The 18,025-nt window shown below is 43.5% G+C and overlaps 1 protein-coding gene across 3 annotated transcripts in view; it reads right to left on the bottom strand.

The window, feature by feature from the left end:
* Positions 1-18,025, bottom strand: part of LOC147903000 (uncharacterized) — a 61,124-nt gene that overhangs the window by 27,610 nt on the left and 15,489 nt on the right. The window lies entirely within an intron of this gene.

The raw sequence follows: 18,025 nt of genomic DNA, 5'->3' as shown, positions 1-18,025 counted from the left end.
AATCAGATTTTATGTGAGCTTGCTACCATCGAGATTGGCTGGGAGGAAAATCCTTGTGCCTATGCCCGTGATTGAGAAAAAGGTTAAGTGTTGACAGATTTTCACGTTTCATTTGGTATCAAAGCCCTCAGGCTGGATAATGGGATTCATACGTTTGGCATACGAGTTGCATATGAAAGGGTAACAAGCGGAATTGCTAGGAGTCTGTAATTCAGGATGCACCAAAGATAAGACATAGGTCGTGCCATTCGAGCAGGTATCAATTGATCGCCTTGCGTATCGCCTTTGAAGGTATTGGCTGTAACAAGACAAGTGTCTTGGATATTATCTGCCACCGTAACCAACCACAATGTCATAGCATCCGTGCGAATTATCTTGAGAAGTATAAAGGCGACCTTGTGCTAGCAGAAGTCATAGGTTTGCGAACGTCATCACCATTGCAGGAGAGCAGAATCGCGTACAGCCGCAGGCTTATAATTTGGTATCATGCAAAGGATTACGGGTGGTTACCTTCAGGACTCCATGACATCGTGGGAAGGGACTAGCTATCGTAATCTTGTGGTATCGGGTATCTTGTCGTTGATTTGAAGGCGTCGAAGACAGGATTACAAGGGCCAGTGAGCATGGGCTAGTTTTGTAATTAATTATATCGTGATTCTGTTCGTCAACCTGCAACTAGATTAGGACCAGGGAAATTAATCTGGATATCTGCATTACGTGGAGGTCCTTCAATGTTACCGATGCTGGGTGTAGAAAAAACCCGTAGTACTTTGGATTTTGCAAGTCATGGTATCCATGAGAGTTACGTACATTGCTAACACCAAAGGTTGGAGCGTAACAGAGGTTGTGGTTCAGCCACGCTGCAAGGTTCGGGCGTTATGACAGTACAACATGTTCGTGACCACAAGGCTGGTCATAAATGTGTGTTGGAGTGGCTTACGGGAACTAGTTGACCTCTTCATGCAGCAAAGATATAACCTGGGAGCTTTTTATGCCTTCTAAGTTTGTTTGCTTCCCTGTTTGAGTTAATTTGGGTTGCAGGAGTTTCCCTAGTATAGGGAAAAGTGGTTTTAGTTACAGTGTGATATATATTTGGTTAACTATGAAATTGGAGGTTGGACTTTTAATTTGTAATTACAGTTGTAAGCGGTATTTTATTTATTTATTTTAAAAAAAACAAACAAACAAACACACACAATCCCAGTGACCTGAATGGAAGTAGAAGCAGCAGCTTCCAGGATGGATCCCGTAGAGTCGGGAGTCCGGCCGACCCCGCAGGTGTCGCGCCCAGCAGGTCATACACTATCTGGCAGAATTGCAATGTTAGAGGATGCCTTGCAACAGATTTTAGCGCAGCAGTTCCAGTCCGAGCTCAAGAAAATGGTGCATAGTATTTCTGCCAAACCATCTCATGAGGAGAAAGGTAAATCTCCGATGGAACCGGAGTAGTCCAGTGTTCATACGGTCGAGCCTAGGAGGGCTAAGGTGCCTAATATTGCCAATTATAGGCTAGAAAAGTATTCTGGTCGGATGTCTGACCGTAGTTCCAATATCATTGACACCTGGTTACACAAATGGGACGAAGCATTCGCCATTTGTGAAATCAAGAATGATATGAAGAAAATCCGCGAGGCCACCCATATGTTTAATGAGGCAACGGATAGGTGGTGAATAAAACAGCAGAAAGATGGAGTAGCATCCACTACCTGGGAGGGGTTTAAAAAGGAATTTAGAAAACACTTCCTACCTCCTGGCGAAGCATTCCGAGCTTGGGATCAGTATCGAAACCTTTGTCAGAAAAATTTATCAGTGGCAGAATACACTGATAAGTTTAGAGAAAGTGTAATGAAGGTTGATGAACCCCTACCTCAATCAATCCAAGTAAAAGATTTTATCTTTGGATTGAATGATCGGATAAAGATGGAAGTTCGGGCTAAGTATGCGAACAAGCTAGATGAAGCAATTGCCATAGCCCTGAACTATGAGGATGCAAAAGAGAACAGACCAAGTGGGTTTGTGCAGGTTGGGACTCAGTATGGGTACCCGAAGAAAACTGGGTTTAAGAAGAAACGGAGTAGTAAAGGGAGTGCCTCACAGCCTAGTGGTCAAGCCAAGCAGGCGAAACTAGTTGAAAGTCCTAAATCAAGTACCACCATTGGAATGAAAAGAAAAGTAACACCAATGGCAGCCCGGGCTTGGTCGAAGTCTTCTTTGAACCCAGAGCAAAGGGAAAAAGCGAGGAGAGAAGGCTTGTGTTTTGGTTGCCTTCAGCCTCATCAGTGGAAAGATTGTCCACGAAACAAAGATCATCGAATGGCTAAGATGATGGTCTCAGAATGCGACGTGGCAATGGAGGGAAGTTCCAGAGCAGAACAAATGCAGATTCAGCTAGCGGGATCTTCTCAAAGGTCAGTACCTTTTTTGATATGTGTGTCTGTTGCTAAGTTAGTAACTAGTGCACCTGATAATATCCTGTCAAAGCCCGCAGCAACGGGGTATACAGCCTTTAATGATACGGAGTTAATTAAGATGAAAGGGCAAGTAGCTAATCATCAGGTCATTGTGTTGTTTGACTCAGCGTCAACGGACAATGTAATTAACTCCAAGCTCATAAAGAGGCTGAAACTAAAGACTAGCCCATCTGACTATGCATATACAGTTAGGATGGCAAACGGAAGTTCAACTGAAGTATGGGACCAAAGGGTTACCCACTTAGAGCTTCGAATTCAGGACTATGCTGAGAAGCTTGACTTTGAAATGACTAAGCTTGCTCATGTAGACATAGCCCTGGGTAAGGCTTGGCATTCTAGGAAGAATCCAGCCATAGATTGGAAAAAGCACATTTATCAATTCAAGATGAATGATGTGCTGTATGTCTTACGAGGTGAAAGGGATATACCTCAAGGACCGTTGGTTTCCGTGATGGAAATTCAAAAAGCTCAAGAAGAGTTTTTGTTTCTTTGTACAGCATCGAGCCGATTGATGATTCTTTGACTAGCACTAATGTTGTCCAAAATGGAGAGATGGCCAAGTTGGCTGATCAAATAACAAAGGAGTTTTCTGATTGTTTTAGGGATGAGTTACCTTATGGGTTACCTCCAGAGCGAAATGTTCAGCATAAGATTGAACTAATTCCGGGGGCAGAACCTGTAAATAGACCTCCCTATAGGTTGAGTTTCACTGAAGAGGCGGAGATGCGAAGACCACTGGAAGAATACCTCAAGTTGGGGCAGATTCAACTAAGTTTTTCACCTTTTGCTTCGCCAGTGATATTAAAGAAGAAGAAAGATGATACTTTTCGTCTCTGTATAGATTGCAGAGCATTGAATAATATCACTATTAAGCACAAGTATCCGATGGCTCAGATCAATGATTTGCTAGATGCATTACATGGGGCCGTAATTTTCAGTAAGATAGATCTTAAGTGTGGCTACCATCAGATCCGTATTAGAGCCGAGGATGTGCACAAAACCGCTTTTAGAAGCAGGTTTGGACATAATGAGTTTTTGGTAATGCCCTTTGGACTTACCAATGCTCCAGCTACATTCCTCATGCTTATGAACGATTTACTACGTCCGTATATCGAAAAAGTTTGTAGTACACTTTATTGACAATATTCTGGTATTCAGTAAGAGTATTACTGAGCATTATGAACACTTAAGAATAGTGTTCAATACTTTGAGGAAAGCCAGTCTTTATGTAAATAAAAAGAAAACTATACTGTGTATGGTAAGACTTGCATATTTAGGATTCATAATTACTCCTGAGGGGGTAGAAATGGATCCAAAGAAAGTGGCTGCGATACTGACTTGGCCGATCCCTCAGAGTTTGACCGCTTTGCGATCATTCTTGGGATTTGTCCAATTTTATCAAAGGCATATCAAAGGATATTCCGAAATACTATCACCATTGACTGATCTGACCTCAGATAAAGTATCTTTTATATGGGGACAGAATCAGCAGGAAAGTTTTAGCACCATAAAACAAGCTGTGGTCTCAGGACCGGTGTTAAAAATAGTTGATCCCCAGAAACCGTTTTTCCTTGAAACCGATGCAAGTGGCATTGCGGTAGGAGCAGTTCTCCTTTAAGAGGGAAGGCCGGTAGCCTTTAAAAGCAAGAAGCTTTCTCCCTCTCAACAAAATTGGCCAACTCATGAATTAGAGTTGTATGCTGTTGTCCATGCTTTGAAAACATGGAGACATTATTTGTATGGATCAGAGTTTTATGTGGATGTTGATCATGATACTCTGAAACATTTTTGTAAACAACCTGACTTGAGAGGCCACCAAGCTAGGTGGGCAGAACTCATGCAGGAGTTTAATTTGACGACCCGGTACCAAAGAGGGAAGGATAATAAAGTTGCTGATGCGTTGTCACGCATTATGCATAACATGAGTTTCACGGTATTAGAGAGTGCTCTAATGACCGAGATTAGAGAAACTCAAAAGATGGACGAGTTCGTCCAGAACCTATGGCCTAAGGCTCATGTATTAAAACCCGGGGAAAAGGATGACCTGGCATCCAGAAAAGGCCAAACTTATGCAAGATATGAAAAGAAATGGCAAGGTAGTAGTACCTAATCAGAATGATCTCAGGCAGAGAATCATTCAACAATGCCATGATAGCCCATGTGCGGGACATCCAGGAGTCGAGAAGACATATGTTCTCGTGAAGCGAGATTTCTTTTGGCCAAAGATGAAAAAGCATATTCATGAATATGTGACACGTTTTTCGTGTCAGGTAACTAGGCAGTTAGGGTGAAGCCACCCGGACTTTTAGAGCCCTTGGAGGTACCACTAAGTAAGTGAGAGAGCATTTCCATGGACTTTATTGTAGGTTTGCCTATGATACAAGGTGGATATGATTATATCGTTGTGGTGGTTGATCGTGTTACCAAGATGGCTCACTTCATTCCAACTAGAGTCTGTTAGTGCCCCGCAAGTGGCGGATTTGTTTATCAGACATATATTTCGTTTGCATGGATTACCCAAATCCATAGTGTCAGACAGGGATGTCAAATTTACCTGTCATTTTTGGACTGCGGTATTTGAAACACTAAGGACTGAGTTGGGAATGAGTAGTGGGGATCATCCAGAAATGGATGGTCAGACGGAAAGAATCAACCAAATTTTAGAGGATATGCTTAGAGCATATGTGTCATTGAGGCAACATATATGGGACAAGTGGTCGCCATTGTTAAAATTTGCCTACAATGATAGAAAACATTCCTCTACAGTGTTCAGTCCGTTTGAGCTGAAATATGGTTATAGACCAGCGAATCCAATTATAGTTGGAATACCTCAGAAAGTGCCTAGTGCCGCGAACTTTGTGGTTCAGATGCGGGAGATGCTAGCACTTGCGAGAGCTAACATCCGCCAAGCTATGGATAGAGCTAAGGCGTATGCAGATGAAAATCGATCCGCTAGAGAATTTAAGGAAGGAGAAAAAAATTTTCTCAAAGTTCCTTCGCACTCTAAGTCTTTGACTGCAGGAGAGTGTGCTAAGTTATCACCTCGATATTGTGAGCCATGGTTAATTCTAAAAAGAATAGGCAAGGTAACCTATAAATTAGAATTGCCACAGGGTTGTAAGGTGCACCCAGTGTTTCATGTTTCTTGTTTAAAGAAATTTTTGCATACAGGTGACTCACTAATCAAGGATGTTTTGTTTCAGGAGATAGAGGACAATGCAAGACGCAAACCAACAAGAATCCTAGACCGAGGAACAATGCAAGTACGCAATCGGAAGATACCCACGGTGTTGGTTGCATGGCATGGTCTGCCTCTATCAGAAGCTACCTGGGAATCCGTATTACAGTTACAGAGACTTTATCATCGAGGATGCTGATGCCTGAAGAGGGAAGGTATGTTACGCTCAAGTCGAGGTAACATGACCTCGGAAGGATCAATCGGCATTTTCCTTTAAAGGATCAATGTTTGTATTATATTTGTTTGGACTTTACGTAAATGATCAGAAAGGAATTAAAGTCAAGGTCCTTGGTGAGGGTGATATGGCACTAGACTAGGTGGATCTAAGGCTAAAGGGTCTAAATGCATTAAATGTGCCAAGGGGCAAATGAGTTCAATGATATCCCAAGAGAGGGGTAAATGATGCATTTAGGAGGTACCTTAGAATGAAGACATGTGGCATACTAGATCCATCTAGGGAAATTGGGGCTCGTTGGGAATTGGCATGCATGAGCTTTCACGTAATCAGATTTTATGTGAGCTTGCTACCATCGAGATTGGCTGGGAGGAAAATCCTTGTGCCTATGCCCGTGATTGAGAAAAAGGTTAAGTGTTGATAGATTTTTACGTTTCACACACCCGAGGGGCTCCAACAACACCTGGATGCACTGCAAGCTTTTTGTTTATCCCATGATTTGGAGGTCACCTTGGCAAGACCAAGGTCATGATCTTTAACACCTCTCAAGCAAACATGCAACGGAAGCAGTTCACTTTCGGTGGGTCACCAGTTGAGATCGTATCCTCATACACTTACTTGGGGGTCATCTTCTTCGGCCCAATCTTCACGATGAGACTAGCGATGCAGGCCAGACTGAGTAGGGGATACGCTTCACTGGCTCGGCTAGAGAGACAATGCTTCCACTCCCACTTCCAGGACCCTCGAACCAAGGCTCTTCTTCTTGACTCCTTGGTACGACCAGCCGGTATGTATGGTAGCCCTTGTTGGGGACCTGACATGTCAGAGATAGAGTGGACACAGGTGGAGCGCCTGCAGATCCTCATGCTCTCACGGATGATCCGGGGGAAACTATTTGTACCACATCACATCATTCAGGCCGAGTTTGGTGCTTCTCTATTCCAGCTAGATGCAGCCTTTCAGACCATCACATATCTATACCGGGTTAGATCATATGGGGACTGCACATCAGGAAGACAGAGGTTGCCATGGTTGGCTCTCGATTCCTCCATGAGGTTGGCAACAGAGGGAGACGAGCAATGCTCGTATGCACAGACTCACAGATGGTTGGTGAGACTAGGGTTTCACATCGATAGGATACCTCCTTTCCAGTATAGTTTAGATGCCCCTCCGCTACTCCCACCCACCATCCCGATCGGGCCACACACCAACCAAGTCATTCGAGAGGATCTCCTGTAGCTACACACCTTTAGGACTTGGTTGGAGCCGAGGGAGCTTCCAGTGAAGCTGAGTTTCTACAGAGATTGCTGTCTTTGTATTTCGGAGGAGGGATTCATCACACCATTGGGGTACACTGAGCTTCATATGCCTCACTCACTACGGATCTCCATCGGACAGTTTCGGGTATCATCACACCGCCTCCGCATAGAGAGCGGCAGGGCAGAGGGGATTCCTAGGGAGCATCACTTATGCATATTGTGCAACTGTCAGGAGGTTGAGTCGGAGGAGCATTTTATTTTCAGATACCCAATGTACTACAAGATCCGAGGTCGCTACCACTGCCTCTTCAGAGATGGCTCCGGGCTCCTTTCCAGATTCCTCGCCTACCCAGATCAGAGATGCCTCGCGGCCTTCATTCACGAGGGGGTCCGACATAGAGAGTACTTACTCAGGCAACAAGGCTTGGCCACATCATCAAACACCTCTCAGAATAAGATCACAGAGTTCTTCCCATCAAGTGACATTGATCGTCCAGTCCCTAGCCGCAGACGTGACAGAGACCCCAACCCGACGACCGTAGCATGACACCCGAGACATCGAGGGGACACACAAATCACTTTGGGGGACCTCCCGTCATTGTTTAGACCCAGGATACGTCCCACGGGAGTCACGGTGGCTCTGGTCTTGCATCAAGCTTCGTCTAGGAGACCGAGACGCATGACACTTCTTGACGAGCACCAGCGTCCCATCACCGGCTATGCACCAACCAGGGCGACATGACATACGGAGAATTTTGCTCCGCTCTAGTCTTTTTCTTTTCATTGTTACATCCAGATGTATTTGATTATGTATGATTAGACTTAGGATTCAGCACGGGTGATGATGCTTGTTTCAATAACTCCATCCTTACTGTGATTTGTATCAGGTTTTCTTTCAGTCTCATAGACCCATCAGTCTTCCGAAGACTCTAATAAAATTTCTTTCTTTCTTTTTTTCTCCCTCTCTATCTGAGTTGAGTGTTCCAATTCTAGAATTGGTTTGGTTCTCGGCCATAGCTTTGAACTCCTAAAACCAATAGAATACCTCAGATTTTTCCTTCATGAGCAAAAGCCATGTGAACCTGGAGAAGTCATCTATAAAGGTTACAAAGTACCTTGCTTCTCTATGCGTGGGAATAATCATGAGGCCACATACATCACCATGCACTATCTGCAACACTCTGGTTGCCTTGACCCAATTCTTGCCTTGTTTACTGAATGGCAAGCAATGCAATTTGCCAAGTGCACACCCCTCACACACTTCATTTGCTGGTTGCTATAATTTTGGCATTCCCTGAGTCATATTATTGTTGTACAAGTAGGACAATGCCCTGTGATGGACATGTCCAAACCTAGCATGCCATAAATCAGCCTGGGAAGTGTTTGCTACAGCCAATACCTTCTGATCATAAGGCTGAGCATCAAGCTTGTATAAGCCTCTTTCATATGTGCCTATTGCTACAACCTCATACCCTTTCTTTGGATCCTTGATTCTGCATTGGTTATCCTGAAATCAAGTCGTACGGACTCGAAATCAAGTTCCGACAAGTCATACGGACTCGCGGCACTGTACAAACAGATCCATACAAACTGTACAGACCAAAAACATGAAAAAAATTCGCTTGAAATGGTGTGGGACAGATGTGTTTGTATGCAGGCAGCTCCGAAATTTTAAAAAACGTCGAAATCAGACCTCAAAAGGTCAAAAAACATCCGCTGGACTGTTGGAGCTACGTCAAACGAAAGCTAGAGAGCTAAATGTGAGAACCAGGAACGCGCACTGGAGGACCAAGCTTGCGGGATTCTTAAAGCACGCGCGAGAATGGACTCTACAGACGGAAGCGCTCTGATACCAAATGTAGGAACAAAGTGGAGACAGGTTGTGAACACAAGTGAGCAAGAGTGCACACACAAGAAAGCTCCAATAGAAATGTTCAAATGAAACAATACAAGTACTTGGTATATATAGTACCCAAGTACTACTGGTCAACCATAGGGTTGACTTTATGCCTACAACATCATATCTTTGTAATCTCTTACAGATCTCCCCAGGTTTACTACAATCCCTCCATGCATAGAAAGCCAAAAGACACATCCAGATGCCGCCTTGCAGGTAGCCACAGATTCCTATGTCTCCCTTCTTACAGCAAATCAGGACACGCAGGCCAGAGATGATGCTCAAGTTGTTATTTGGTAGCACTTACCTATGTTGGTCACTGGAGATATGATAGTCTCACTTGATGCACCCTTCACCAACATAGAGTTCAGGACTGCTCTATCTGCCCTTCACAAGGGCAGCTACCCTAGCGCAGATGGCCATGTTGGAACTTGGAAAGAGAGGAGAGCTTCATCATGGAGGTGAGTGAGAACACATGAGATATAGCAATGGGTGTTCTATTCATTGTGAGAGGGAAGTCCCTCTTTTATAGAAATGGAGAGAGGGTGGCCTAAATCAATGGCACCTCTCCTACATCAAAGGAGGTAGCTCCTAAATCATAGGAACTTCATAATCATAGGCACCATCCCATTTGGGGGCCTTTTGTATTATATCATCACCTGTGTCATGATCTATGGCACTAAATGTGCCTCTTCTACACACACACACACACAACCATATGACTGCTAGTGGGTGCACACATGCACCTAGCAAGCCCTTGATCACACATATCCCAACATACCTCCCCTCAAGGGTTTGCCTCTTGCAATGTCAAGGATACATCTAGTCTCATAGTTTCTCATGCCATCTCATGGTGATCAAGGATAAATCTATGGCTAGGATCTCATGCTCACAAAGGTTCCCAAGGGTCGAGGTTTACAAAAATGGGATAGACCCCCCCAAAATGGTTATCTCCCTTGCATGTACAAGGATGAATCTTAGGCCATTGTGTGGACCTAGTTTCTCATCTCTGCAAGAGGTACCATGGGGGCAAACACATATCACATGGCCTGCATCATATGGTGACCAGAGTTGATTTACAAGGACTATATGGACTAAAGCAAAACCATAACATTCTTTTTGGAGTACTATTCCAAGAAGAGAACCTCAAAATTTGACCAAGCAATGATAAATAAAATTCAAAAACAAGTTGCTCAAAAGGCAAAGTCCTTGTCTTCTACCACAAAGTTTGATTCTTCATTTGTTGATGGAGTCTTTTCTTCAACAAGATTTTCTTTGTTGTTGATGCAGCTCTTCTTCACATGAAGTGCTTCATTCTCTTATTGGGTACTCCACAGAAGACACATATCTTTTTCCTTGATGAAATATTCACCATTACAGGGCTTTACTCTCATTCTAGGCTTCTTTTGGAATGCTTTCCTCGGAGATACATAATCAATGTTAGAGGAACAATATGATGAAGGCATATTGGGAAGGTCTTACCGCTAATGTGGTAGTGTCTAGTCCCTTACAAATAAGTCTCCTTCTCCACAAGTATAATTGGTTGGAGAGAGAGTTAGATACCCCAAACTCTTAATGAAGGCATATTGGGAAGGTCTTACAACTAATGTGGTAGTGTCTAGTCCCTTACAAATAAGTCTCCTTCTCCACAAGTATAATTGGTTGGGGAGATAGTTAGATACCCCAAACTCTTAGCATAAATGAAGGCATTTTGGGAAGGTCTTACCACTAATCTGGTAGTGTCTATTCCCTTACAAATAAGTCTCCTTCTCCACAAGTATAATTGGTTGGAGAGATAGTTAGATACCCCAAACTCTTAGCATAAAGGAAATACAATGTCTATTGCAAAATAGCATTCAAGCATATTCAAAACATAAATGCATTATGAGCATTTACCAAAACTGTCAAACTGCAGGACAATGCTCCAAAGAGAAGACTGAAAAATGCCTCAGATCACTTCCAATGGTCAACCGTCCAAAAGACCGAAGATAACTGACATAATAATGAAACTTTCTAGCACTTAACCATATTCAATGGTTCATCTTAGAAGCAGATATCACTGTCACCCCCAAATTGAGCAGTCTGAAATTGGAGGGTGCAATTGAAGCTGAAGAGAAAAGCTTTGAGAGGGCTTTCAAAGGCAAATGGAAGCTCTTACTGAGGACTACTTCCAGGAGAGAGGAATGGCGAAATCGCGCGTTGTGTCACCGTGGAAAGATGCACCTATTCCGACTGGTTTTTTTGCTTGTTTCTCCTTATTCCAGCAAGCATTTGAGCTCAAATTTCATGAGCAGCAAGCTCATAGTGTCGCCCACCCGTGGCTAAGAGGAACTGGCGAGATATTGCGTCAGTAGGCAGAATTGCTTGAAAGTTCGTCGAGCAGAGATCGTGTCGGCACGGGCTGTAGAGGGCATCTCTCCCTAATTGCTTGGTGTCAAAGGTGCACCCTAAGTAGAGGAAACTTCAGCTCACAGGGCTCTGGGAATGGTCACTTAATGGAGGAGAATGGAGCTAAGCAAAATTTGGAGAGAAAGAGGACAGAAATGAAGAAGAAGATGGAGGGTAGAGAAGAAGATGATGAGGTGGCATATTGAAGCTACAATGGGCTAGGGACTCAAGGAGGCTCTAATACCAAATGTTGGAACTTGGGAAGAGAGGAGAGCTTCATCATGGAGGTGAGTCAGAACACATGAGATATAGCAATGGGTGTTCTATTCATTGTGAGAGAGAAGTCCCTCTTTTATAGAGAGGGTGGCCTAAATCAATGGCACCTCTCCTACATCAAAGGAGGTAGCTCCTAAATCATAGGAACTCCATAATCATAGGCACCACCCCATTTGGGGGCCTTTTGTATTATATCATCACCTGTGTCATGGTCTATGGCACTAAGTGTGCCTCTTCTACACACACACACTCACAACCATATGACTGCTAGTGGATGCACACATGCACCTAGCAAGCCCTTGATCACACATATCCCAACAGGCCTTACCCCCTCTTTTTTTATTTCATTTTGGGATTAGATTCGGGACCACATTACCTCAACCCTACAGGGCATTTGGGACTCAAATGAGATGCCAGACTCACTTACGGAGGGCATCATTCATCTTATCTCAAAAGGTGGTTGAGGAATTTAGTGTCTCAGTGGAGACCGATCACTTTGCTAGGTACTTTGTACAAAATCTTAGCAAAAGCAATCAGCCTACATTTGCAAACCTTTCTTCCAGATCTTATACATGATATGCAAACGGGCTTTGTGCATGGCACGAGCATCTTCGATAGCATCTTCTCATTTTGGGAGGCTTCTGACTGGGCCATGCATAATGGTCATAGGCTTTTCATTCTACTCGTGGACTTTGAGAAAGCTTATGACAGAGTAGACTAGGGCTTTCTAGAGGGTACCCTCGTTCACTTTGGATTCAAAGATGAATGGATCAGAGGGGTGTCAGCTCTCTACAGATCAGCCCATAGCTAGGTTCTTATTGGTGGAGTCAGGGGAGACAGGTTTTAGATTACCAGATCGGTCCATCAGAGATGCACTTTAGTCCCCCTTTCTCTTCTTATTTGTGACCGAAGCTATGAGCTGTTACCTTAGAGCTCAAGCTGATATTATAGGGCTGAGGCTTCCGTTGAGGCAGGAGGATGAGCTCTTGGATAGTAAGTTGGCAGATGACAGCTGGTTTTTTGGATGCCACACCACAGACATTCACCTCGTTCAGGACAGTCTTGGATTTGTTTTGCACTGCAGCAGGGGCTGATATTAATTGGAACAAATCCAATGGCTTTTGGATTAGTGATGACAACACTCCAGACTGAGCGAATGACATAGGATTCAGAGGGGTGTTTCCATAAGGTACCTAGGATGCCAGGTTGGGGTGGGCATCCCTCCCGCACAACAATTTGCTTCCATGTTGGAGAGCATCAAGAGGAAACTCATTTTTGGGAGTTTTGCCAGACTTAACCTTGCATCCAGAGTAGTGGTTGTGAACCAGGTATTATTGGCTACTGCCTGGTTCGTTTGCTCATGTTGGTGCAAGTCCAGAGGTTGTATCTCTCAGCTCATGAGACCTATCAGGAACTTCCTATGGAGCGGGTTAGATGGCAGCTCTAATGTTGTAGCCAGGGTGGCTTGGGAGACCCTCATTCTCCCCACAGGAAAGGAGGTCTCAATATTATTGACCCAAACTTGCAATGTATGGCCTTGCTCTGCAAGTTTGTAGTGAGAGGATTGATGCTTGGATAGGAGCCTTGGAAAGATTTTTTCTTACACAGCATTCAATCTTATACACCATCTCATGGGGGAGATTGGATGGACAGCTCGAGATGGATCTTTACTTCAGCCCATCTTAGATCTCCCTCTTCCCCTCTCATTGCTGCCATTCTAAAAGCTTGGGGCAGCTTCAGAGGCACTCTTTGGAGAGTTCCACCCTCCTCTCGCGAAGAAATAGACAAGCAGCTAGTCATGTGGAATGACTCTATATTGGATGAGCTGCCGATCACTAGGAGTGTCACATTATATACAGTGGTCTAGATGGGAGACGAGACCTACTTCCACAGTAGGTGCTTGGAAGTCTTTTAGGAAGCTTCCAGAGGATAAGAGACTCTTATCAGTTGGCCACCTCAGAGGGAGTGCCGTCGGGATGCAGCAGATAGATGCAGCCATACCAACAGAGTGGATAGATACGGACGACATGCTGAACATAGAGTCCACTTGGTTGGGAGCTTTCACGGGGACGAGTATTCCTTTACAGGTTATTGCCTTGCAAGATGCACTTGAGGAGACCCTTGTCTTTGATGTTTAGTCGGGAGGTAGACTTCTTAGATCTCCAAATGATATTCTTTTGGAGGTTGCCTTCCAGCCTGTTAGGATTGCAAGTTACATGGAGTGGGGCAAGGACTCACTGTGGTATCTTGATCCTGACCCTGTTCTCCTGGCACTTGGGCCTTGGAGACTCTGGTTATATGGTGGTTTCCCCATTAGGTTCTTGCAGTGGGACCTAGGGGAGTGGGAATGGATTGATGAAGAGCACCGAGAGAAGAGCATCCCCTTCTTTCGTTACACAGTCAGAAATGCTAGGAGATTTCAGCTTAGCAGTAGAGGTTGGAGGCCCTCCAGAGCTCCTCATTAGGATAGTTTTGAGATTTCTGCAGAGGTGCAAAAAAACTTTTGGAGGAGGCTCTAGAAATCCCTCAGGAATAGAAAGATCACCTATTCTTTTGCCTTTCTATGCATGAAGGGATTGCAGTGAACCTGTGGAGATCTAGTTTCGGGGCTGATCCTACTTGTCCTCGATGCCACGCAGCAGTTGTGCAAGACAACATCCCTCTAGTTTTTTTCTGGGATATCTATCTTGTAAAATAAAACACTCAAAGTTCTCACCTTTTTTTTTTAATAAGTGTGATATAAAGCACTCAAATTTTTCACTTTAAAAATGTGTGTGTGTGTGGTCGAGATGGAGCTCGATGCTCCAGCTCCTTCGTTGCTTACGTCCTTTTCACAGTCTCTTGTTTCGCTTCAGCCCACCCCAGTTACCTTGCAACTTTCCGCTCAGCCTTCGGATGTTTCGTTGCTGTCCTCCACCTGTCCTTTGCAAGTTTCTAAGGTTTTTGCAAGCAAATCGTCAGCCGCCTCAGACTCCACAAATATTCCGTTAGGTCGCCACGCTCCGTTTGTTTTCCAGTCGCATCATGCTGCCTCTGTTCTATGAAAGAAACAGGTCTCTTTTTCTTTATCTCCTCAGCCTGACAAAGCTATGAAGCTTGATAACGTCGGTTCGGCTTCTTCCTTCCAACGTGATTTGCTTCAATGGCTGTGTGAAGATTCCATTGTAGAGACAGATAATTCGGGTCTTTTGCTGAAAAGGGCTCTCTCTCTAGATTCGCTTTTTGAGAGTCTCTCTCAAGTGCAGCAACACAGAATTTCTCTTTACTTCATGGGCCGTATAATGACTCCGTCTCAATTGCGCACGTGGTCGTCTGCAACAATTCCTGATCGACTTGTTTCTTTTGTTTTTTTGGGAAAAGGTTTCTACTTTGCTCCCTGTGTTGATGTGATGTGGAGACAGTGTACACATTCGTAAATCTAGCAGGGGTCCTTTCTTTTCTTATTGTATGCCATGGGATCCTCTCTTTGACCCAGCAAAGAACATCGTGCATTTCTGTCCAGTCTGGGTTACTTTAAAGGCATTGCCGGTACCTCTTCTCCCACATATTTCCTCTATCGCAGCTTTGTTGGGGAAGGTTTTGCATCTCCCGAAGCAGTTTTGAGCAGAGATATCTAGGTTTGTATACTTTGGGATATGGCACAACCTATACCTTCCTGTTTGGATATTGACTTTATGGAGCATCCTTTCCGAATTCATTTGCGTTTTGCTTCATTCCCGAATGCTTGTTATAAATGCAGGCAACTCGGTCACTTTGCTCGGTACTGCCCCTTGCTCTCACATCAATCTCACAATATGAACAGCAGTTTACCTCTCCCTTAGGTTTCTCCTCCTCTCCATTCAGTTCAGTCGGACCAGCACAAGCACAAAAAGGAATGGCGACGGGCGCATCCTCACGGAAAGCTTCTCTCATAGTATCTCCTCCCCTCATGTTGTTTCTTCCTCTGCTGCTGCCACTTCTTCTGGAGTGGATGTTTCTGACCCTCCAGATTTAGTTTCAACTCAGCAGTCTCATTTTGAAGGAGCGGAGTCTCATTCGCTTTCTCCAGTCTTTGATTTACAGCCTTTTGAGTTACATGTGGATATATCCTCTTCAGATGTATTTAATGCTGGTAATGAGAATACAGATTTGCCAGAGCAAGATAAACAGGTGAATCTCTCTTCTTCGGATCTAGTTCATGATAGCCTTGTGGAACCCATTGTGCATTTGCATGATTCAGCTCCTTCGCCTGTGATGATCGCGCCAAAGTCTATTTCTATTCAGGATGCAGATTTTCTTTTTTCTCTGGATTCTTTTCATCCTTGGTTACAACAAGTTTTTGATCTGTGATTCAAAAATTCCGGCTGCCAGCTTATATTAAGAAGAATCACAAGGGCAAAAAACAGCTAGTTTTTATTGATGGTGCAGTTACTCCACTGCATCACTTTTTACAAAGCAACAATTTGAAACTGGTGGATCTTTTGTTTGATTCTCCTCCAGTGGATATGTAACTTTTTACTGGGCTGCCTCGTGAGTTATTCTCTAAGGCTTTACTTTTCCTTTGTACTTATTGGTGGGTTTTTACCTCTTTTTGGGGTTTCCCACACAGAGATAAAGGATTTCACTAAAAAAGTGTGTGTGTGTGTGTGTGTGACACACACACACACACACACACAGAGAGAGAGATGATATGACATGATTGTATTAAAGTCCGCTTGTGACCCTACAAGATCTATGGGACTAGAAACTACTATAAAAACAATACATCCATCTTATTCAATTTTTGAAAATTGCTGACAATAGTAGCTCTTTACATCTATCTTATTCAATTTCTAAAAATTGCTAAATGATTGTAGCTCTTTACATCTATCTCATACATTTCTGAAAATTCATAAATTGTCAGTATGTGCTTGGCCAGCCGGTTAGGGTATTGCTGCTGTACTTTTCCCTGTACAATATCCCTAATATGCATGTATGTTCTACAGGAAGGAGTGTGAAACTGGCCTTTGGGAAATCCAAAGCGCAGTAAACAGATAATAACCAGCAAATATCTAATTTTCAGTCATTTAGAAATTCCCACAGCAAACCAAAATAATTTTGAACACAACACTCAAGAGCTATATTGCCCTCCTCCTGCACCAGACACCAGATAGGCGTAAAACTTAGTGCCCCTTTTGGTATTTCTTTATCATTTATTCAGAAGGCATCCAAATCCAAGAAAAGCACTATCGTGCATCAGCTCAAAAACCAGCCAACTAAATAATCCGTTCACATGCGCTTCCATCTTGCTATGTATCAATTTCAATCTCAGAAACGCATCCTAGTGCAATATCCCATGGCATCCTTTCTTCCGATTCAGGCTGATAGTTCTAATCGCTACCCTTCATAGAGTCCTAGTAGCAGAGAAATCAGCCAAAGTCTGCCCTGGCAGCTCTGATGTCCTTCAAGGGAGTCCTAGCCAAACAAAGACCAGCAAAACAACCAACCCTGGCTATTCCTGGCACATAGAAGGCTAGCTGCGACAAGGCAATAGGCTCTAATGATTCTGAGGCAGTAAGAGAGCTTCTAGGAAGCAATCGACTGATCTGAAGGCTCTGGGAACCCTGAACAAGCAAAAAGGTGAATCTGTTTAGAGCAATTCTCAAGCAGTCTGGAAGTGAGTAAGTTGAAACATCGAGCGACTGGGTTCGAGCAAGCCCAAAGTTCGAACGATGCTTGTGAGGAACTTTGTCTAAACCTACAATAGCAATAATTTTTTACTAAAAATGGTTGAATCTACATGACACTATCAAAGATTGTTTTTACAAAGATAAAACTTACTATTGGATAACTCATAAATCCATGCAAGTCAGCAATCATTCAATGAATACCAAAGAGAAAATTATTGGCAACATACAAAGAGAAAACCTATAATTCGATAAATAATAAATCCATGCAAGTTAGCAATCATTCAATGGATACAAAAGGGGAAATGCTGCAAAGTCCAGACCTCAAGGCGGTCACTCAAAATTATCTAAGGTAGCATGTGAGTTGAAGGGGTTTCTTTATTTTGTGGAGTTACATACAAAAAACAATAGTCCCACCCATGACATAGAAGCTCCTTCTAGCAAAACCCATCACAATTAGCTATTCGTAGCTCATTAATTTTTATGCTACCCATATGATTTGATCCATTTTGTACATGAAATGAGCATATGAATAAAATATTTAAACTATGGATCCTTAGAATCATGAAGGTCAAAAATACTAAGTGCTTGAGCTATGGGCATTCCATTGCCTGATACTGTTAGATACGTAAGAAGGTACAGTTGCAACTTTCTTGTGATGCCAATCAAGCATTTT

The sequence above is a fragment of the Dipteris shenzhenensis genome, chromosome 4 (genome assembly GCF_047967505.1).
Source record: "Dipteris shenzhenensis isolate YYH24624 ecotype China chromosome 4, Dip_SZ_1.0, whole genome shotgun sequence".
NCBI classification, from domain to species: domain Eukaryota; kingdom Viridiplantae; phylum Streptophyta; class Polypodiopsida; order Gleicheniales; family Dipteridaceae; genus Dipteris; species Dipteris shenzhenensis.
The sequence above is the reverse complement of the archived record's forward strand: the minus strand, read 5'-3'. Positions and strand labels throughout refer to the sequence as shown.